Source organism: Drosophila ficusphila, unplaced genomic scaffold (assembly GCF_018152265.1).
Source record: "Drosophila ficusphila isolate 14025-0441.05 unplaced genomic scaffold, ASM1815226v1 contig_256, whole genome shotgun sequence".
NCBI lineage: Eukaryota > Metazoa > Arthropoda > Insecta > Diptera > Drosophilidae > Drosophila > Drosophila ficusphila.
This window is the reverse complement of record NW_025064156.1, coordinates 522155-546323: the sequence shown is the minus strand read 5'-3', so window position 1 is coordinate 546323 and position 24169 is coordinate 522155. Positions and strand designations below refer to the sequence as shown.

Here is a 24169-nt window from a genome sequence, read left to right as displayed (position 1 = left end):
CTCCGTCACCCGGAGACCGCCATTACTGGAGAATAACTTTGAGCCGATTGTAATTCTTGTTTTATAAATTTATTACAATACTTTAACAATACTTAAAGAAAATGTCCCTATTCTGCCCTACGCACATCCTGGTCTCCCCTTAGGGGAAAGGGCCCGCGGCCGGCTCACCCGTCTACCGGTGGGACTCCATGTCCACGTGTCCTCGGTGTTTGTAATTTTACACCTCGATAACTTGCGACTTGCTTCTCTGGGAACTCAAAAGCGACTCCCCGATCGGCGAGCAGCGGATGCTGTTCGAAGCTCTCGCTGCTGCTGCCGACCGCGGCAGCGTCCCTTACGCTGCCTCCGTGCAGTAGTCGTTGTCCTGCTTTCTCTGCAGCTTCCCTGCTCCCGCGTCTCTCTACGCGATCGTGCTCCTCTCCTCGTTCGGCCGTTGGCTCCGCCGGTTGTCGGCTGCGCCGAGAGCGTAAAGCTTGGAGAGATGTTACGGCGATGTTGCCGGTGATAATCCCGGTGGTGTTGCTGGCGATGTTGCCGGTGATGATGTTGCTGGCGTTGATGTCGGCGATGTTGCCGATGCGTGTTGCTGGCGATGATGTCGGCAATGTTGCCGGTGCGTGTTGCTGGCGATGATGTCGGCAATGTTGCCGATGCGTGTTGCTGGCGATGATGTCGGCAATGTTTCCGATGCGTGTTGCTGGCGATGATGTCGGCGGTGTGGCGAGTGCGCCCGCCGGGCAACGTATGTACGGGTTCTCTCCTTTAGGTCTAGCTAAGAAAAGGAATGCCCTTTCTTGGGCCTTAAAACTAACTTAGAAAAAGGTGCCCTCCATGTGTCTTTGGGATGTCCTTAACCTAAATCTTAATATTCTACCTTATAAACTGCTAGAGGTCCTGTGTCCGCTTCGCTGGTCAACACAATTTAACAACATAAAAGTCAATGTTGCAACATTTTTCAAATATATGGAAGTATAGAAAGATGGTGATTTAACACTTTTCCAGTTTGACTTTTCCACTTGCGCAGCACAATCCAGCCGATTCACTTTTAAACTTTAACGCACTGCAATATCGGTATATTATTGCCATTGGTCCAATATCTAAATTTGCAATATCACTGTAGTTCGTAGTGGGGTCATATTGGAATGCCAAGCGATTGAATGATGCCAATAATCTCCATGTGCTCATTTGTCTTTCTTCGCTTAAGTTTTGTGAATATACTTGTTGCTGGCTTGGATGTCTGCGGCCAATGTTTGCACGTCGTCCATTAAGCATTTTGGACTATGGACAGAGTGGTGAATTTATCCTCAAATGCACGATCCACATAATTTTCACAGTTCAACTTAAATTGAATAAAAATTATTTTTTTTCACAATTTCACAGTGAACACAAAAATTGAGTTAAAATGCTATGGGAGCGTGTTTGTCAGTGTGATGAGGTAGCAACTCACTTTATATGCTACAATATTGCAATTTTCTTACGGATCCCTAATTTTTTCAAAATAAATTATAGCCTATTTAACTCCACGATAATATAGCTTTCTATCGGTGAAAGAATTTTTTAAATCGGACCAGTAGTTCCGGAGCCTATTCGCTGCAAACAAACAAACAAACAAACAAACAAATTTTACCTCTTTATAAGTGAGCAATGCCAAGAAAACGCAAAGGGGGTGATTTGAGCCGTGATACAAGTAGATCTCGAATCATGCGAAATAGAAGATCCGAAAGAACCGAAGAACAAATCCAGCAACAAAATACTGATGTACGTGTCAGAATAGCGCAATTGCATCAAAAAGAACGTTAAAGAAACACGAGCAGAACGCAATGAAGTCAGAAGATTAGAACAACGATAATCACGCAGTTTCACAGTCAATACAATTTACAATTTACATTACAAATGACCAACAACGACAACATTACAACGATCAATTTTATATCTGATTCATTCCTGCGTCTAGCATTCCAGTATGAGACCGATAATTGGTGCTAGAAATGGACAAGGAATGTTAGCATTGTCATGCTCTGAAATTCAAAAATGAGCCAGCTGGGATGTGTTGCGCGTCAGGAATAGTGCAACTACCAGAAATTGAATAGCTGAACCATTGAACGGCTTACTTATCGGCACGGATCCAGATTCTAACGTGTTCCTGAAGTCAATTCGAACATTTAATTCATGCTTTCAAATGACATCGTTCGGAGCAACAGAAATAGTTCGAAATACTAATGCAAATGGTCAAAATTACAATTCTACATTCAAAATTAGAGGCCAAGTTTATCATAAAATGGGCTCACTGCTGCCAATGCCAAACGAACCACATAAATTCTTACAAATCTACTTTATGGGCGGCGAGGATTCTGGAAGCGCACTTGGCAATCGCGTGAATGCACGTTGTGATTATAATACCTGTTCAGGCCTCTCCCTCTCCCGGAGCTTCTCCCCACACCGCACTCTCCCTCTCCCGAAGCTTGGAGCATGTCGCGCTCGGCCGTCCAGGCTCTCCACTTCCCGAGCGCGAGAAGTCTCCGCTGCGCCTCCAAGCGCCTAGCTTAGAATAGCTTAAATTAGTTCCAATACGTCACCGCACTGAATAAACGCCCGGCCGGTCCGCGCAATTACCGAACTCCAAGTCTCTTTTTCTTTGCCGCGATCGTCGTGTGTTATTTCTTGCCCCCACAGCTAACACCGCCAGCCGTCGCTGACCCCAAGGAGTTGCTGCTTTCAAGAAGGACGCCCCGCCACTTCATTTTTTGGTCCTTCGAGCCGGATTGGCCCAGCGCCCGAAATTGCTCAAGATAAGTACGAAGATCTACATATATTAATTTGCCGGTCTGCAGTCAGCCACTCGAAAACACTGTTTCGTTTGACTTTCTGCATGATTTTTTCTAAAAATCCAAGTCCGATTTAATCCGAAAACGGCAATTATTAAGATCTCTTCCATTTTCCGTTTTTCTTTGATCGTGCCGCCATATTCCTCCAATTCCTCTTTGGCCCGTACATCAAAGTGAAACCGTACACATATGTATGTACATACAAGTATACATACATCAAATGAGCAAAATTCCAAAACTTTAATAAAGAGCTAAAATTTCAAACTTTAATAAAAAGTGCAAATTCCGAAATTGAATAAAAGTGAAAAATCCAAAATTTAACGACAAGTGTAAAGTGTGCAAAATATTCGAAGTGAACAGTGAAGAAATAATTTCTGTGAAAAAATTCCAAGTGTTCTGCCGAAAAAGGGCCCCCATTTTCAAAGTGTTTTTTTTTCACTGCAGTCCTACGCTAAATATTTTGCACACCTTTTCTTGCAATACAGTCCACTTAATTAAAATCGAAAGCTCAACACATACCCGCCGGCAATATTTTTTAATAAATTTTCCGCCAAAAATAAAAATACATACATACATAATTATCCAAATATATTCCATGTACATCATACATATTTTCTACTTCCTACAGCGAAAATATACCAACATTAAAAGTTTTCCGTCGGCCTCCGTGTAGCATAAAATAAATAATTACAATCCACCACCGACTAGGAAAACTTTGTTGGTTTCAGTGTGTTTCTTTATTTCCAACATTTTTTTGCGTGAGCGCGAATTGCACGAACGCACATACATAAATATATCTCCAAATATATTCCATATACTCCATACATATTTTCTACTTCCTACAGCGAAAATATACCAACATTAAAAGTTTTCCGTCGGCCTCCGTGTAGAATAAAATAAATAATTAAAATCCACCACCGACTCGGAAAACTTTGTTGGTTGCAGTGTGTTTTATTTCTAACATTTTTTGGCGTGAGCGCGAACTGCACAAACGCACATATATACATATATACACTTATATCCAAATCCAGCATACCAATATACACATATACACCCATACCCATTAGGGAGCCGTTGCACGACATCCAGTGCAAGGTCTTAAACATATAAATTTTTTCCAAAGACAAAATAAATTATTTCTGAGCGGCAATAAATAAATTCCAACTCCAATAACAACACATAATTAATATTCCAGTCAAATTAAAATTAAAAATACCAAAATAATTGGAAATTAATTTTTTTATTATTTGATTTGTTTTTTTTGTCCAGCAACATACAATAATTTAAAAAAAAAAATTTATTTCTTTGTCTGGTTCCAAAAAATTTAAGTGTGAACGTCACTCCGTACGGCACACCGTTCGTTGATAGCTCAGAAATTAAATATTTGCAAATAAATTATTTTGGATAAATAATTAACTTCCATTCTTCGAATAAACTACCCGTTTTGGTTTTTTTTTTTGTCTTTACCACAGTTGGTATTATTTTCTAAAATAAAGTAAATAAATACCACACAAAATAATAATCACATATCCGAATTATAAATATACTAATTATAATATTCTTAATAACATTAAGAATAAATATTATTTAATTATTCTGGGTTTTTTTTCGCTCCTGTGCATATTAAATATACCCCGTTTCCACTGGGCATATATTCCTTTTTAATTTATCGTCGCTTCCATAGACCGTCTCCCTTTAGCGAGACAAATTCCACAAGTCAGCTAAATACAAATTTTTTCAAGAGTGCAATTCCAGCAACAAAGGTCTAAAATTTGTTTCTCACGACCAGCACACTCGTTTTCCAACCGAGGGTTCGTTTTTTGGCATGTCCAGTGAAGGTGGGAATAAAAAATCTCCCATTCCACCAACAAAAACTCCGAAAATTGTTGTCAAGCCGCACACACCTAAACCTTCCAGTAAGACTCCCTCTCCCCAAGCAAGGCTCACTCGTTCCGAGACAAAAATGGCTCTAGCTGCGTCCGATCTTGCGCTGAATCAATTCATTGAGGTTTCAGATCGACTCAGTGAATTCGAAGCGAGATGCAACACTCCGTCGCCGACTCCCCCGAGCATGTCCATGCTAAATATCCGACGCGAAAAGGTCCGACCATTGTGGGAGCGCATCAAAAAAGAGTACGATGAGTGCAATGTACGCTTGATTTCAGCCGGAGACAGTGCAGCTGACAGCTTGCCAATTCTCCGAGCGAAATATAATTATTGCTACGGCGTCTACGAAAGGTGTGGTTTGAATATAGAGGATCTTATTGCGCAAGCTCCACGAACCCCCCAAACACAAGCTGATCCGTCCCAGACCTACGTTCCTTCAGGTTGTCGGCTACCTCCGTGTGATACCGAGGTCTTCACCGGCGATTATCTTCGCTGGCCGACGTTTAGGGACCTTTTCACGGCGATCTATATTAACAATCCAAGATTGACGCCGGTCGAGAAATTGTTCCACCTGAATTCCAAAACGAGTGGCGAAGCACACACAATTGTGGCAAAGTCGCCTTTAACTAACGATGGTTTTCGCTCAGCCTGGGATAACCTAACTAAGCGTTTCGAAAACAAACGGTTGTTAGTAAACAGTCATTTGAAAATACTGTTCAATGTGCAGTCCATCACTCAGGAATCTGGGCCAGCTTTGCGAGAGCTTCAAGACACCATCCAGAGTTGCCTTACCGCTTTAGAAACGAGCGATATTAGCACCGACAATTGGGATTGCCTATTAGTTTATATGGTCTCCGCCAAACTTCCAAAGTTGACACTTTCCCTCTGGGAGCAGTCGCTCCACAACAAGGTCGATGTTCCCACGTGGCAGGAGTAAAATAACTTCCTCACTGAGCGTCACAGGACACTAGAGGCCATAGATGATGTCCGTCCGTCAGGCTCTAGTCAGCCTCAGCCCAGAGCGGCAGCCTCTAATTCCACGGCACGCAGAATCCACTCCTTTGAAGCAAGAGTAGTACCCAGAGGTAGAGGGTGCGACTTGTGCAATCGAGAAAACCATCCAGTGCGGACATGCGCACGGTTTCTCCGGATGTCTGTCGATGAGCGGTCCGCGTATATCAAAGGCAAAAAGCTGTGTCTGAACTGCTTCGCACGAGGACATCAGCTACGTGACTGTGACAGCACTCATAGTTGCTTCACATGCCGCGGCCGCCATCACACGCTACTTCATCGAGGTAACGCGTCTCCAACGCCCTCAACTCTAACTTCCGCTCCAGCGACTACCAGTGCCGCAACGTCCACGGTGCAAAATTATTTTTCCACGGGTCATAGATCCGTCTTGCTGGGCACCGCCATTATTGACATTTGTTATTTGGGATCAACCTTCAAGGCTCGTGCCTTGATCGACTCTGGATCGGAGGCAACATTCATGACCGAGCGGCTGTTCAACTTGATTAAGTTGCCTCATCAGATCATTCGAGCCCAAGTCTCCGGCTTAAGCCAAACACTGGCAGCAGAGTCCAAAAAGCTCTGCCAATTTTCAATTCGATCTCCGACCAGGCCTGGCCTGCAACTAGACGCGACGGCGTATGTCCTTCCGCAATTAGCTGGTCAACTTCCGTCCTGCTCAATTCCGCAGCATTTCCTACCGGAACTTCCCGAATTTTCTTTGGCAGACCCGAAATTCTATGAGAGTGCACAAATAGACGTGTTAATCGGGGCTGATCTGCTGCCTTCCATACTCCTAAGCGGCACCCGAGCAAACGTCTGTGGCTCTCTTCTTGGTCAAGAGACCATATTCGGTTGGATCCTTACCGGACCAATACCAGCTGCTAGGCAAGAGCAAATTTCCGCTTTCTCCACTCGAATCTCCCATATATTTGATTCAAACCTGGATCAACTTCTCACCAAGTTTTGGGAGGTGGAGGATCTGTCAATAAAAATGGCAAAAGATTCCGATTTGGCTTGTGAGGAAAATTTCCTCCGGACAACCACGAGAGACTTTAGTGGAAAATATATCGTACACCTTCCATTCCGTGATCCAGAGAACGTAAAGTCCGCCCTGGGACACTCCAGATCCTTCGCGTTGGCTCAATTCTTAAGAAACGAGCAGCGTTTAAAAAGGGACAGCCAACAGAAAATGAAGTACGATACCGTCATTCAAGAATATCTCGATCTCAACCACATGAAAGAGGTCTTTCCTACCCATGATTCTGCGAGTTATTATCTTCCGCATCATGCCGTGCTCAAGCCGGAAAGTACGACCACCAAGCTTCGTGTGGTGTTCAATGCCTCCAGCCCTTCAGACAATGGGGTCAGTCTAAATGATATCCTTCATGCTGGCCCGGTCCTACAGTCCGATCTGACCATTCAAATTCTGAAGTGGCGATATTTCCGATACGTTTACAGTGCCGATATCGAGAAAATGTATCGACAGATCTGGGTAGACCCGAAGCATACCCCGTTCCAACGCATTTTATTCCGAAACAGCGAGGGGTACATTCGAGATTTTGAGTTAAAGACGGTAACTTTCGGGATTATTTGTGCGCCCTTCCTGGCGATACGAGTCCTACAACAGCTGGCGACTGACGTGCAGCTCAGCCATCCAAGAGCGAGCAAAGTCATTCGTAATGCAATGTATGTAGACGATGTCCTTTCGGGAGCTGACTCTGCTGAAGATGCTCAGCTCACAATAAAGGAGTTACAGAGTGCCCTAGACTCCGCGGGCTTTCCGTTAAGAAAATGGACGTCCAACAACAAAGAGGTGTTAGCTCATATCCAAGCCGGTCATCTTCTGAACAGCGATTTCCTTGATCTCGACACTGAAAGTACAGCCAAGACTCTCGGTCTCTCGGTCCCCCAGATCTACCCACAGAAATCTCCCCCACAAAACGCCATTTGCTTTCCCAAATTGCCAAACTGTTTGATCCAGCAGGCTGGCTCGCTCCATTTGTTGTGTGTGCCAAGATCTTTATGCAAGAGATTTGGCTTCAGGAGCTCGGGTGGGACGATAAGCTGCCATCTGAGTTGTGCCAAAGGTGGCACAGTTTTCTTCAGAGCTATTCGGTCCTTGATCAGGTCCGGATTCCAAGATGGGTTTCCTTTCGCCCAGAATTCCGCTTAGAGCATCATGGATTTTGTGATGCCTCGCAGAAAGCCTACGGCGCTGCGATCTACGTGCGCGTAGAGATGGGACATACCACGATGGTACACCTGCTCACCGCCAAGACGCGTGTTGCGCCAGTCAAAACTGTGTCGCTTCCTCGCCTAGAGCTGTGCGGAGCTTTACTGCTAGCCGAAATGGCTGAAGCGATCCTTCCCAGCATGCCGATGCTGAATTCGAGTCTCCACTGCTGGACCGATTCCACCATTGTGTTGGCATGGTTAGCAAAACCAGCTTGCCATTGGACTACTTTCGTTGCCAACAGAGTGACGAAGATCACTCAGTCCACAGAGGCAGCCAACTGGTCACACGTTCAATCCGAACATAATCCCGCTGACTTGGCTAGTCGAGGGGTAGCCCTTCCAGAGCTTGTCGGTAGTTCTCTCTGGTGGCATGGACCCACTTGGTTGCAAAAGCCACGCAGCCAATGGCCTAGCCAGGGGACCGACCTTCCCGTGACCGAGATCGAAAAGCGAGCAGTCAAAGCCCACGTAGCATATATTCCGAACGAAGACTTCCTTGATCGTTTTTCCAAATTGGATAGAGCGTTGCGGGTCCTCGCGTATGTCCAGCGTTTTATCAATCGGTGCAAGAAACAATCGCCGCTTTCAGAGATCCGTCTGGAGGCCAAGGAACTTGTCGCCGCCGAACGGCTCATGATTCTCTGCACTCAGCGCAGGTATTTAACGAACGAGTATCGCTGTTTGAGTCAGAAGCTTCCGGTGCCCCCTTCCAGTTCGATCCTCTCCTTAAACCCTTTCCTAGATCAGGAGGGGCTGATAAGGGCATGTGGCCGTGTCACAGCCTCTGAAAGTTTGCGTTACGATGAACGACACCCGATAATCCTCCCGTACGAATGTTCACTCTCTCGGTTTCTGGTAAAGTTCACCCATCTCATTACGCTACACGGGGGTAATCAGTTGGTGGTACGTCTCACCCGTTCCAGATATTGGGTTCCGAGAGTTAAAAACTTGGTGAAGGCAGTTATCAATGCCTGCAAGGTCTGCGTGATCTACAAAAAGCGATTGCAAAGTCAGATGATGGGAAATTTGCCAAGAGAACGAGTGTCATTCTCCCGTCCATTCACGTACACGGGTATGGACTACGCAGGGCCCTTCGACATAAAGAATTACACTGGCAGAGCCTGCCTTATTACTAAAGGGTATGTGTTGGTTTTCGTTTGCTTCTCCACCAAGGCTATCCATTTGGAGCCTACTTCAGATCTGACGACCGAGAAATTTCTTGCGGCATTCGCTCGGTTCGTATCCAGAAGAGGGTGTTCTCGCCAAGTGCAGTCGGACAATGGGAAGACCTTTGTTGGCGCTGCCACATTACTGTCCCGAGATTTTCTCCAGGCCGTTAAAGAGTCTGTGACTGATGCGTATAGTCATCAGCAGCTCGACTGGCATTTCATTCCGCCAGGAGCACCCCATATGGGAGGCCTATGGGAAGCTGGTGTCAAGAGCTTCAAGGCATTGTTTTATAAATGCACAGCTACGCGGAAATACACCTTTGAAGAACTTGCCACTCTGCTAGCGAAGATTGAAGCTTTTCTAAATTCCAGACCGCTATCTCCCATGTCAGAGGATCCCACTGATCTTCTAGCGTTGACACCAGGGCACTTTCTTGTCGGCGGCCCTCTTCTATCCATAGTGGAGCCCGAAGTAAAGGGAGAATCTAAGACCATATTAAACCGGTGGCAACACTTGAAAGCGCTCCATCAGCAATTCCGCGCTCGATGGAAGGATGAATACCTGAAAGAGCTCCACAAGCGCAACAAGTGGAAGTGTCCCACCGAGAATATGCGTGTCGGGGACATGGTCGTCATCAAAGACGACAATCTGCCCTCAAATGAGTGGCGACTCGGTAGAATCGACTCCGTCTGTCCTGGAGCCGATGGCAATGTCCGCGTAGTCGACATCCGGACGGCGCGCGGCATTGTCCGGCGTCCAGTAGCCAAAATTGTTCTCCTTCCCGGAGAGGCTCCCCAAACTTCTACCCAGTAATCCATACTTCGTTGTCCGTAGTCCGTAAGGCCCGAATCTTTCCATTATAAAACATCTTCCTGTGTTTTTTTTCTTTTTCATGATCCAACGCCGACATCCGTAGACAATGGCTCCGCGTAAGAAGAACGCTCAAGTGTTGGAGAGCAGGCGGACTCGAGGCACGCAGTCCTACCGGTGCCGAGTCTGCCGGGGGATCCACCCTCTAAAGAGGTGCCAGAGGTTCCTCAAGCTGAGCGCGGAGAAGCGGCTACGGGCAGTTCTGGTTAATAAGTACTGCGCAAATTGCCTTGCCCACGAGCATTCGCAAGGGGACTGCCGTAGCGGTGACCGGTGCAGAACGTGCGATGAGGAGCATCACACGCTGCTCCACATCACCGAGCCTTCCAAGCCTTCCAAAAGGGGCTCCGCTTCTCAGCAGCGTTCGCGCCGGCAAGATCCGCCAACTCGCAGAGCGCTCGCTTCTCCACCGCGCTCAGCATCCTCGACACCAGAGCCCTCGACTCGCGCAGCGCGCGCTGCTCCGACGCTGGCAACCCTCCTTCAACACCACGTCGTCAACGTCCTTCCAACGGCTTTGGTCACCCTGGAGGCGGGTCCGAAGATCGTGGATACCGTGGCTCTCATAGACCCCTGCTCCCCTCAGAGCTGCATCGACGCCACCCTGGCGTCCAGCCTTCGTCTGCCGACCACCAATGTCGGAAAAGAAAGGGTGTGCACGGCGATCCTCCGATCGAAGGTCGTCGAGGGAGCTGCGTTGGATGTCGTCCTAAAGATCGAACCCGGCGTCGGCGTCCGCACCCCCATCCGAGCGATCGACGAGTCTGTCGTCGGCCGCTACAATGACCTTCCGCTGGCTGACAAGCGGTTCTATCTGCCGGCGTCGATTTCCATGGTCCTGGGTGCGGATGTCTACGCCAAGGTCATCCAACCAGGATTCCACCTGGTCGCCGAGGGATTGCCGGTGGCCCAGAAGACCATCTTCGGCTGGATCCTGTCTGGCGCCTGCAACCAGGGCTAATTATGTTGCAACGCCAGCGGTTGCAAGGGGGGCGGAATGTTCAGGCCTCTCCCTCTCCCGGAGCTTCTCCCCACACCGCACTCTCCCTCTCCCGAAGCTTGGAGCATGTCGCGCTCGGCCGTCCAGGCTCTCCACTTCCCGAGCGCGAGAAGTCTCCGCTGCGCCTCCAAGCGCCTAGCTTAGAATAGCTTAAATTAGTTCCAATACGTCACCGCACTGAATAAACGCCCGGCCGGTCCGCGCAATTACCGAACTCCAAGTCTCTTTTTCTTTGCCGCGATCTTCGTGTGTTATTTCTTGCCCCCACAGCTAACACCGCCAGCCGTCGCTGACCCCAAGGAGTTGCTGCTTTCAAGAAGGACGCCCCGCCACTTCAATACCCTTTATTCATTTTATGCCAGGCGCAATTATAATAACTTAAAAATAATATTTGCCTTTTGTTATTTTTATATTCCCTCATGGGAAGAATATGGGAAGAACTGAGTAAATTTTGTACAGAAATTATAAAGTCATCTGGTGGCAAAACAACGTTTGCCGGGTCAGCTAGTATTAGTATAGATTCCTAACTAATATTTATAGTACATACAGTGGGGGGGAAGGGGGCCCTTGTGAGGGTTACCTCACACCCCATCCCTTCCTTGGGGGTGTGGGAGGGCCTTTACCCGGCCGTTTGGGGTAATTTGTACCCGGTACCGGATCCCGCCGACCTCCTCCAGGTACCGGATTCCCCGGTCCCTCTGCTGGCGGAGGTGCTGGTCAATCCGCCTCAGCATGGCAATGGGAACCCATCCGTCGGCGGTGATCCACCCGTCGAGGGCGCGAACCTGGGCCTCCTGTTGCAGGATCTCCTCCGGTAAGGGCTCCTCCTCTGTATCAGCCTCCTCTGTAGTGACCTCCTCCATGGGCCATGGGGCCGGGCGGCGCCGTAGAATGCCCGGTCGGCGTGCTGGCTCCGCAGCGGGGTCGCTCCGGGGCTGGCGGCAACGCCAGCGCTGCTGGTCGGTGGCCGGCATCGGCCTTACTCGCCGCAGGGGTATGGGCGGTGATACCGCGGCCACTGCCGCGACAACCGCCGTGCCATCCGGTGGTGTTGGCGCGCGTGTCGTGGTGACAGCGGCCGGCTGGGTGGCAGCTTCCGCCGCGGGGATCACCGTGAGTAGCGCTCGGGCGGCTGCCCGCACGGCTTCGCGCTGTTAAGAGGCGGCCGAAGTGGTGGGGCCTTCGGGGGAGGCGGTCAGCTTCGCAAGGAGTTGCTGTAGTGTCCGGTCTCCCGTGGGTGTGCTGGCTCCTGCCGTCGGCGGTGGCGAGTGTGGGGGCGGGTTGCCCCTCAGCAGCGGCGCCGGTGGCCTGCACCTTCGTGTTGGCGGCGGTACCGACCCCGGCTGAAGCTGGGACGGTCCACTCCGGATACGGGCCTGGTCCGAATAACTCCTCGTACGAGGGCGGCGAAGTCTCTTCGCGTGGTGGCGTCCTCGGAAGGGTCTCACTTCCGCTCCCGCTGGCATCCTCGTCGGAGAGCGTGATCGTTGGCCCCGCCGACCCCCGTGTCTCCTCGTCGTCCGAGCTGAGCGTTACAACCTCAGCGTCGGAGACCTCCTCGTAGGTGGCGCCCAGTGGGCCCACGGGGATCGGTGAGGCGGTGGCTGGCCGGTGGGGTGGAGTCGTTTCCTCCCCCAGGCGGGCGTATTCGGCGTTGGGCCCCTCGAGCGTGGGCGGTCCAGCGGCTGGGGCCGTCGGCGTTGGTGGCCACGAGGCGCGCCTGGGGCTGGTGGCGTTGGCCGCAATGCGCAGCCCCTCCATCGCGGGCATCGTGGCGGCTGAAGCTGTGGCGGCTGGAGCCGTGGCAGCTGGATCCTCACCTGGGTCCCGCGCGGCGTGCCTGTCGCGCCGATGCCGGTGGTGGTGTCGTCGATCGTCTCCATGACGGCGGAGCGAACGTCGGTGGTGCTCCCGTGGCATTTTGCGTTTTGTTTTCTTCCTTTGAATGGCGTCGTTTCGAAAGTGAAAATCGCGCCGTACCTATCGATTCTCGATGGTGTGACGTTCCGCGTATATCGAAGTTGGTTTTCTGTTGGTCTGGCAACTCCATAAACGAGCGTGTGGGATCTAAGAAGAGTAAACAAGTATATTAGTATTGCCCACCCCCTTTTTTCTATGCCATCTGCTTGAGGATGGCGCCTATCCTATGCTCCTGTTATCCTATATTTCCTTAGGATCAGGGTCAGCGTCAGGGTGGAGGCGACCTGGTTGGTCATGAGCGTCATGGTCGTCGTGGACCGGGGTGATGCTGAGGCTGTCCTCGTCTTGGTGTCCGTCGTCGTCCTCGTTGCCTTGATGATATGCTTTCAGGTTGTTTATGCTGCCCGTGCGGCGGCGGCGACTCCCGATGTCTTGCAGCCGGACGATGTTCGGCGAAAGGAACTTGATCACTCGGAACGGGCCTTCATATTTTGCAGCCAGTTTGGCCGCGAAGCCCTCGGCGGCGTTTGATAGCACATGATGGCGGGCGAGAACGAGGGAGCCCAATGGTGGCTTCCATTCTCGTCGTCGCAAATTGTAGTGCCGGCCTTGCTCGGCCGTGGCACGCTCGGCGTTGTCGCGGGCAACTTTGAATATGCTGTGCAGCTGCTCGCTCCTCTCCGCAGGGGGAATCAGGGCGGTTCCTCGTCCTGGGGTGACTTCATCGTGAAGTGCGTTGGGTAGGCGTGGTTCCGGGCCTTGTACCAGAAAGGCGGGGCTGAATCCTGTTGTGTCAGACACACTGCTGTTGACGGCCAGCGAGATTTCCGGCAGGAGTTGGTCCCAGGTGTTCTGCGGCGCGTCGCCCAGGTATTGCGCGATCATAGTTTTTACGGTCCTGTTCGCCCTCTCCGTAGGATTTTGGCGGGGCGTGAAAGGCACGGTATGCTGCAGTTCCATTCCTAGAGATTTGCAAAATGTCCGGAAACCCCGGCTGGTGAACTGGGTCCCGTTGTCGCAAACCAGAGTCTTCGGGACTCCGAAGCGACTCAGAATCCGTCCTCGAAACGCCCGTTCGAGATATGGTACGGTGGCCCGTCGCAGTGGGACGAGTTCCACCCACTTGCTGAACGGGTCGAGGAACCCCAGTAGGACTGTGTTCCCTTGCTTGGAACGCGGGAGGGGTCCAACGAAGTCCGCACATAGTATGTGGAAAGGTTCGTCGACCTGGCGGGTTCCTTCATAGTCGAAACGCCGCAGTGTATAGCCTTAAACGGACTCGTGATAGACAGTCGCCTGGACAAGTAAACGAACACACGAACTCAATCAAAAAACAACGGAGCAAAAACCAAAGAGCCACTCAAAAGACACTCAAAGAGTACTGGCTAGCAGAACCACGCTCAAACAACAGCTTTGAGTTGCTGGCGCATGAGCAAGACGATAAAGCTCAAAGCGACAATGAGACAGATCGGAACCCAACCACGCAAATACCACAGCGAAAACCCAAACCTCCACCGATCTACGTACAAATTGTGGAAAATATTCACGCACTAACAACTGCACTAAACTCACTGCCCGAGACAAAGTTCGAACTAAAAGCACTCTCAACGAACGAAATAAAAATACAACCACAAGAAAGTATACATTATACAAACATCCTAAAGTTACTAAAAGACAAAGAGACCAAATTTTACACGTACAGACCGAAAGAACAGAGAGGATTTAAAGTAATACTCCGCCACGTACACCATGCTACCGAAAAAAACGAAATAATTAACGAACTAGCCGACCTTGGGCACACAGTACTAAACATCCAAAACATCCAACGAAATGACACAAAAAAGCCACTCCCCCTCTTCTCAATTGAACTTAAAACGCAAGACAACAATAAAGACATATAAAAATAATCCATTTACTACACTGCAAAGTTGTTTTTGAGCCACCGCACCAAAAACGTATAATACCTCAATGTGCAAACTGCCAAAAATACGGACACACAAGAAACTACTGTACGAGAGATCCCATTTGCGAAAAATGCGCTGGTAAACACCAATCAGCCAACTGCCACCTACAAATAACCAACTCTGACAAGAGCCAAATAAAATGCGCTCTCTGTAGCGAGAACCACACCTCCAATTATAAAGGTTGTATGGTCTACAAAGCCCTACAACTTAAAAAATATCCAATTCTCCGTCAAAAAGAAGTACCACAAATCCAGACCCCACCCGAAATTGCCACAAAAAGTACACCTGACTTGATCAATCCTAAAATATCATACGCAGAAGCCCTACAAAAAAACAAACCCACCAAACTTTCCTACACAATGATGAGCCGTTCATTCCAACAAACAATAACCAACAACAAGAGGAATGCAAGAACTGAAGACACTTATGAAACAACTGATTGCGCAGATGACAAGCATGAACATATCAATATCAATTTCGGACCAGTTTGGATAACTAAACATCTCGGCTGTTTACTGCCCACCCAAATTTAATAACACGAAAGAGCAATACCTAGACTACCTAAATTCGCTTGGGAATCGATACCTGGCGGGAGGAGACTACAACGGCAAGAATGCCATGTGGGGATCGCGCCTGACAAATGCAAAGGGAAGACAACTTTACGAAGCTATCAAAGCCAATAATAGCCGTGCAATAAGTACAGGAGAGCCAACTTACTGGCCAACTGATACAAAAAAACTTCCCGACTTGATTGACTTTTGCATTACCAAAAACTTGACACACCAAAACATAAAAATAAAGTCAAGCCTGGACCTATCATCTGACCACACACCAATCTTAGTAACTATAAAAAAGCACACCAGACCTGACAAGCAACACTCCGAGCCACAACCACAAAACGAACTGGAACCTATTCAGGGAGATATTACTTGACAACATGGATACCATGGCCTCTCTAAAAACTAATGAAGAACTAGACTCTGCTATAATGCACTTAAACGACAACATAATTAAAGCTCTATGGCAATCGACGCCGGCTCTGATCCCCGTAATAACCAAAAGGACTCCATCACACATAAATGACAAAATCAAACATAAGCGCCAACTAAGGAAAATATGGCAGTCCACCAAGCACCCAAATGACAAGGCCAAGCTAAACCGTGCAACTAAAGATCTCAAGCAAACGCTACAAGAGTACAACGAAAGCCAAATCAGGAGTCAGCTGGAAAATCTGGGAACAACGACATCTACAAACTACTCCCTATGGAAAGCAACTAAAAAACTGACAAAAGCAATTATACATAAACATTCAATAAAGACAAAGAAAAACTCATGGGCAAGAACAAACAAAGAAAAAGCTGCCACACTGGCAGAACACTTTGAGGAAATTTTTACGAACAGTATGGACAACCAAAACGTTGAGCTTCCATCACATTTACCCAAACCCAACTGTGCAATCAGAAGAACAACGATAAACGAAATAAGAGAACAAATATTAAAAGTCAAAGACAGTTCACCTTCGACAGTCTAACCGATCGGTCGTGTTCTTCCGCGAGACGTCTACGTAGCGCAGCTTCAAAACAACAACACAAGCACAAAGCAAACAACAAAATTTTCTTATCTCTACTTCAACTGGAGCGACGGACAATTTTGGCAGCATTTAAGAGGCCTTAAAGTTTGTTGACCCCACAATGCTGGACCCTCCAGACATCTGGAGAAAACACCCTCCAGACGGTATATTTTTGGTAGCAACCAGAACGGATGAAGATTCCCAGCCCCTGGCTGCAATCTGCCCGTTCATTATCAAGAAGACCATCGACAATGCGATTCAAGGTGAAGTTACAAGTTGTAAGAGAACCAAAGACGGTAATCTACTGATTAAGACCAAAAACCTATTACAAGCCGAAAAACTTAAGAAACTCGTCAGTATGCCTTCCAACATTCCATATGTCGATATCCCCATTAAAATATCTGAACACCGAAGCCTTAACTCGAGTATTGGGATAATATATTCGTACGATTTGCGAGGAATCGATGAAACAGTCATCTTGGACAACCTAAAGTCGCAGAAAGTCGAAAGAGTCGAGAAAATATATAAATATATTCCCAACCAGATTATCCAAAAAACTCCACAAAACCAAACGGGTCTTATCAAAATCTCATTCAAGCAAACCAATCTGCCAGAGTTTCTCTATATTGGTTATGAGAGAGTTGAAGTGCGTACATATGTACCGCGCCCTATGCGTTGCAACAAATGCTCTAGGTTTGGTCATACCGCAAAGTTTTGCAACAACTCACCAACTTGCGCCAACTGTGGTCTTGATGCCCACGTTAACTACGAAAATGGAGAAATTTGCCAAAACATGCCGAATTGCATAAATTGCTGCCTAAAGAAACTCCCATCATCTGACCACCATGCCCGCAACAAGGACTGCCCTGTCTTCTTGTCGAACAAGGAAGTCCAGGCCATTAAGACCCTACAAAAAGTTGACAATAGGACAGCCTGGTCAATATACAACCGAAGACACCACGATGGATCTCTCTACTCGTCAGCAGCGAAATCCAATCTAGCCAACTCTAGCCAAACGACAACAAGGAAAACAATTAGCTATGCCCCAAACGAATTTGACACACCAACATCCAGGAACCTCGACCCAGACCCAGACGAACCAATGTCATCCAGCTCGGAAACTCCCTGCACTTCCCATACTGCTAAAAAACCGGTAAAAATCCTTCCGCTCAACACAACAAATAGAACCAAAAGACTTTTAAAAAATGATCAGAGCGCAATTATCACCAGGTCGAAACTTAAATCCCTTGCCTCAATTGAAACAAAAACAGCACAGTAACAATCACAATGACCCTGAAACTTCTACAATGGAACATGAATGGATACCTGAACAATTACAACGAACTGCAAGTCCTGATTAAACGCTTTACCCCCAAAATCATTTCACTCCAAGAAACCCACATAACGTACACCCAACCAATCCCTATTCCAGTTAACTACAACATTCACCAAACAGCCCGGATGGCGGCGCTGCCATTTTAATCCACAAATCCATACAACACAAATTCATCCCTCTCCAGAGCACAGTTGATTCCATTGCATTGGAAATTCAGTCTGTGAAAAAATTTAATATAATATCATCCTATATACCTCCTAACAAGAAATTTAACCAAATGGATCTTCATTCAATTTTACCACCAGGAAACTCCCCAAACCTAATTACAGGCGACTTCAACAGCTGGAATACCAGCTGGGGATCCTCTACAATTAACGTGAGAGGAAGAATATTAGGAAAATTCATTCTGGACAACAACCTCATTATCCTTAACAACGGACAACCCACGCATTTCTCTACACACAGGACCTTTACACATATTGACTTGGCATTCTGTTCACCTGAACTTAAAGTATATTGCGACTTCAAAATCAGTGACTCCCTCCAAGGAAGCGATCACTTCCCAATCTCCATCGAAATTTTCCCGAAAAATCAGAGAGCAAATCAAAACTTTGTACAACGGTTCGTAACCAACAGAGCTGACTGGGAAAAATTCGAGATGATAACTGAAGACCTAAACAATAAAATACCAATATCACTTAACATTAATCAGGAAGCAGATAATATCAAGAAAATTATTTTGCAAAGTGCATACAAGAGCATTCCACATACAAGACCACCTAAGACACACCACAATGTTCCTTGGTGGAACAAAAAACTGGATAGTCTGAAAAAGGAAAAATTTAAAGCCTGGAGAACATTCAATAGAGAAATGTCCAATGCCAATCTCATCCATTATAAAAAAACGAACGCACAATTCAGAAGGGAACTAAAATTGAGTAAAGCCAACAGCCTATTCAAATTGACTTCGACAAACTCCCCTCAGTCCAAATCGGAAGCAGTTTGGAGTAACCTAAAAAAACTCTGTGGCCTTCACAAAGCCACACAAATACACGCCATCAAGGACAACAGTAAAAGCGATCTGCTAACCAGCGCCGAAGATATTTCTGAAGCCTTTGCAAGCTATTGGTCACTTCGATCGGAAGACTCTCAATTCTCCAATACTTTCATTGAAGAAAAACGAAAACTAAATACGCTTAACTATTTAACTCCCCCCACACAGAACTGCAGCGTTCATGGAACAGGATATAAACTTCCTAGAGTTCTCATCCGCACTAAATAGTTTAAAGGGTCACACCCCAGGACAAGACAAAATAAACTACGAAATGATACGACATGTCGCTGAATCACTCAAAATGAGAATTATCTGTTTCTTCAACAACATATTAAGATCTTATATTCCTCAATCGTACAAAATCAGCACAATTATTCCTATCCACAAACAAGGTGCAGACAAAACCATGACGGAATCATATCGGCCTATCTCCCTTAACCCATGTTTATCCAAAACCCTTGACAAGATAATCTCAAAACGGCTATGGTGGTTTGCTACAACTAACAAGCTACTGAATAGCCGTCAACTCGGATTTAAAAAGGGAAATTTGCTATGGACTGTCTGCTTTACACAGATGCTCTAATTAGCAGAGCCCTCTCTGGAAAAGGACACATGTCCATTATATCTCTCGACTTCGCAAAAGCATTTGAAAAAATAGGATTGCATACCATCACAAATCAACTGTCGGAATGGGGCTGTGGCCCACTAATAATCAAATATGTGGTTAACTTTATGACAAACAGCAAAATTAGAGTTCGAGCCAACGAAAACATCTCAAAGATACACCCACCCCACAATGGCATCCCGCAGGGATCTCCCCTCTCGGTAGAACTCTTTCTCATTGCGTTTAACAGTCTCTCAGATTTAATCGACAAGCACAAGGAACTTCAACACACAGCTTATGCAGACGACTTTAATATCTTTTTTTTTTTTTTTTTTTTTTTGCCCAACGCAAAGCAATTCGTAAAAGATGCCAGCCCCTATTAACAAATCGATACGCTGACTATTGTAGAACCACGGATCAGCAAGAACAAGATTTGGTGGTATGTTCCACCCTAGGGCGTTTAAATCGAAATGAGGCTGATAATCCGTAATTTTGCCACTAATTACTGCTGTCAGTGCTGTGCTATATTTTCTATCCCTGGAGTGTGCTTCGAGATCGACGGTTGCGTTTGATGATAATGATGATTCACCAACTCCAGATATAGATGTGTTAGCTTGACGAGTAGTGAGTTGCAACTGCTTAACGAAACGAGAAGTGACTGCACTGTTGCATACCATGGCCTTTGCGCAAACAATTAAGACACAAGTGCAGCCTTTTAGCCTTCTTATATCGCAAGGTGGGACTGAGGTTTAAAAACTGAGCGCATTTAGAAATGAAATGATCTCTACTTTCACACATGCTACATGATGAGGTGTTTAGTGATGATGCTACGAGTGCGTTATGAATGTTTTTGTTAGTGTTTGGTTTTCCCACCTGTTTGCTAGGTGTCTGGATTACCATAGCATTTTCAAGATTCTCCAACATGCGACACCTCTTTTCCAGGAATGTAGCCATATCCTTCCACTTCAGCAGCTTGTTTGCCTGCAGACCCTCTTCCCATTTCTCTCGAGTGTGGCGACCCAACTTCGAAGCTACCAGATAGATCAGAAGACCGTCCATGATCTCCTGTGTCGTTGCCATGGCATCTGGTCGCTTAAGCGTCGTAAGCTTGCTGCCGATCCTTGCTCCACACCTGAAATCCCGCAGATTGACCGTATGTGTGCCTGAAAATGCAAAAGTTTGTTATCGAATCTCGAAACTAGTAATTCAATAGCCTTCTCATAGTTAGCTTCCGTGGGCTCCAGTGAACGAATTGTGTCCAACGCTGTGCCATCCAAGCATGACCGAAGATGCTGGAACTTTTCCACGTTGCTCAGGTCATCATTATTGCCTACAATGGTGTTGTACATTGCGTAAAAATCAAGCCAATCGATATAGGCACCGCTGAATCTTGGCAACTTGAACTCTGGGAGCCTTGTGGCACGCGCAGCGGGTCTCGAATCACCACCGACATGTGGAAGGGCTGTAGAATTCACGACTGAAAATCTACGCTGCTTGCCAAGCTCACGCGAAATTTGCGATTTTACCGCGAGGTAGATGTTTGCGAACTTTGACTGAGCGTCACTGTACAACTCCTGCAAGTCTAACCTTTCGACCGCGGTTTGACTTTTATCAAAGTCCACTTGCATTTGATCGACAAAATCAAGTCGCACTTGAAGATCAGTCACGTCGAAGTTGACCGCCTCATCTGACTCCAGGTAGCTTTTTAAAGCTTCTACATGTTTTAAGGTAGCATCAGCCTTTGCTTTATAAAAGTCCAAGTCACTTGGTACCGCCGCGAGTCTTGCACCAACCGAATCACTTTCAGCCATCATTTTCAAAAAGAGTATACGAAAGTCACTATCACCGTAAGCTGCCGATGCAACTGCACGAATTTGAATGCAAGAGACGAAAATGCAACGGAACAAATTCGCAAGCGTTCACTGACCTCGCTTAACACGGCTTATATATGCACTGCACTTTATATAACCAAGTTCAAACTGTGGTTATGTATACGAACAAGATCACAAAAGAAAGCGCGCCAAATAATACCCAAGCACAGGAATATATGTATGTATGTTTGTAGGCCTCTTCACCGAATTGCAAAAAGGTGTCCAAATGCACTGATAGGCCTTTTCACCGATTTGTGAAAACGAAATAAAAAACACACCCCACGTAGATCACGTCGGGGTCACCAAATGTTCAGAGGAATGCAACTAATTTGTTGTTACCGCTTTGTGCACTTCCAAAAAAAGGCCAATGTTTTATGATTAGATGAGATGTGTTTTTGTATTTTGGGTTTCTGAGTAGTATTTGGTTATTCTTGTGTACAATGTTTGTGTGTTTTGCGTTTACAAGATCGCGACCGACAACTTGCTTGCGAGGGTTTTGCGAGAACGAACGAAAGTATGTAAATCGGTTAAGAGTTGCGAAAAGAATGAGATGATAATGAAGATAGATAAAACAAGATAAGCAAATTTAGGCGCGATTGCAATTATGCGGGTTTTGGTAAACAACTTTACGTTTACATTACGTTACGTTACCTTAGCAGTTAGAATTTGAATTTAGGATAGAATTTACAAGTTCTGCTCCGAACACGTACTAAAGGTACACCACTGAATTGCCAGAAGCCTAGACTTTTTAGGCACCGCGTTAAAAGTGGTAGCGGGCACACCTGATGCCGCTGACCTCGAGATGTTAAAAATGTCCGAGTCCCGGTTAAACGAATCAAACAATAGACAAGTAGTTATTAACACCGAAACGCAAAAGCAGATTAACAAACTTACCGATGCTGTCAACGAAATCATTAAGGCAAAAAAGAATAACCTGGCTGACACACCACATTTATACGAAGTTCTTTTGGCCAGAAATAGAATGCTAATTACAGAGATATAGAATCTGATGCTCACGGTCACACTTGCAAAATCAAATATCATAAACCCTGCCATTTTTAACCATGAAGATTTGAAGTCCGTTTTAGTTGATCATCCCACAGAGGTCCCCGTTATCAGCCTAATAGAGGCATCTAATATTAAGGTCCTTCAGTCCGACAATATTATTCACGTGCTCATTGCATACCCTAAGATAAAATTTAACTGTAAAATGGTCACCGTCTTTCCCGTTTCTCACCAACACTCCGTTCTCCAACTACGGGACAACGTGGTAGCTGAGTGCAACCAAGAAGTCTTGGCGATCACTGATTGCGTGTCGACGATGTACGGAGCATTCTGCAAACTGGCAATCCAGGACACTTGGGCTCGAGGTCTGCACGCAGGGGTCACGGCGCATTGCGAAACGCAAGCCAGCCACCTAAGCCCCATAACGCTGGTAGACGATGGTATAATGATAGTCAATGAGTGTCCGGCAATAGTCAGCACGGATGACGGCCCCAATATAGAAACAAATGGCACGCATCTAATAACATTTAAGCGACTTGCATTTGTAAACGGCACAAAATACTTGAACCGGCGCGAAAGCATAAGAAAGACTGCGGGCGTGGCGGCCTCCCCCCTGCTAAACATTATCGGGCATAACCACGTGCTTAGTATGCCAATGCTTCAGAGGATGAACAACCAAAACCGGGAAACGATCCAAACCCTCAAAACCGAAGTAAAGTCGGCTGGATCAACGGACATCTGGATCGCTGTCGGCGTGGGAGTAAGCTTTTGATCAGTAATTTCATCCTGCTCCATCTCGTGTGGAGGAGAAAGCGAGATGCATGGGAAATGCAATAGGTTGCCGAAACATTCAAGGCGACCGAGGACGGTCTTACTCCTAAGGGGGAGTAGTTAACACTTCTGAGGGGTAACAAACAGTCGGTAGAAATCTTGGGTGATTCTTGGATCACCCTAGTCCTTTTAGATGCCGACTCAGCATACCCGCCTTTGGGGGCCGTGACTGGATCCCATTGGTTCCCGGTATGGTGAGTTATGCTCATTTTGCGATCGTCAGCATTTCCCACTGTCATGCAGTCGGCCTGCCGGCTAAGCACCCTACTGTTAAATAAAATCATAATAAAGAGCACAAGCTCATTCAATTTAACTCCGGCAACTGCCGTTAACTATTTTATTATTTCTACCCTGACTGAGTCTCTAGGCCAGCAGGTTAAGAAGGAAAGTTACCCTTCCATCCTAAACTTCATATTTCACCATTGGAGAGAACGGAGACAGCAGCGAGGGAACCTCTACAGAAAAACTAGATAACTTACCTACTCTACACTTCTGATATTCCTAAGAGCAGACAACTGACTATGTCTACGTTTGCCGACGACACCGCGATCCTCAGCCGATCTAGATGTCCACAACAAGCCTCAGCGCAACTTGCGGCCCATCTAGATGTAGTGGAAAAAATCGCTTTCAGACTGGTGTATAAAAGTAAATGAGCAAAAATGAAAACAAGTAACCTTCCCAGTCAGATGATGTAACATATCTTGGCGTACATCTCGACAGACGGCTTACCTGGCGCACGCATATTGAAGCTAAACGTACTCACCTAAGGCTGAAGGCAAATAGTTTCCATTGGCTTATAAACTCCTGCTCCCAACTCAGTCTGGACTACAAGGTCCTCCTCTACAATACGGTTTTGAAACCAATCTGGACTTATGGCTCCCAGTTGTGGAGCAGCGCCAGCAACAGCAATGTAGAAATCATGCAGAGAGCCCAAGCTAAGATCCTAAGAATTATCACTGGGGCACCGTGGTACGTTCGGAGTGTAAATATTCAGAGAGACTTGAATGTACTCCCCG

General features: G+C 46.8%; 1 pseudogene; it reads left to right on the top strand.

Annotated features, from left to right (window-relative positions):
• The first annotated feature begins 4788 nt into the window (after nt 1-4788).
• LOC122319862 lies at nt 4789-9481 on the top strand (annotated as a pseudogene).
• The last annotated feature ends 14688 nt before the right edge of the window (nt 9482-24169 follow it).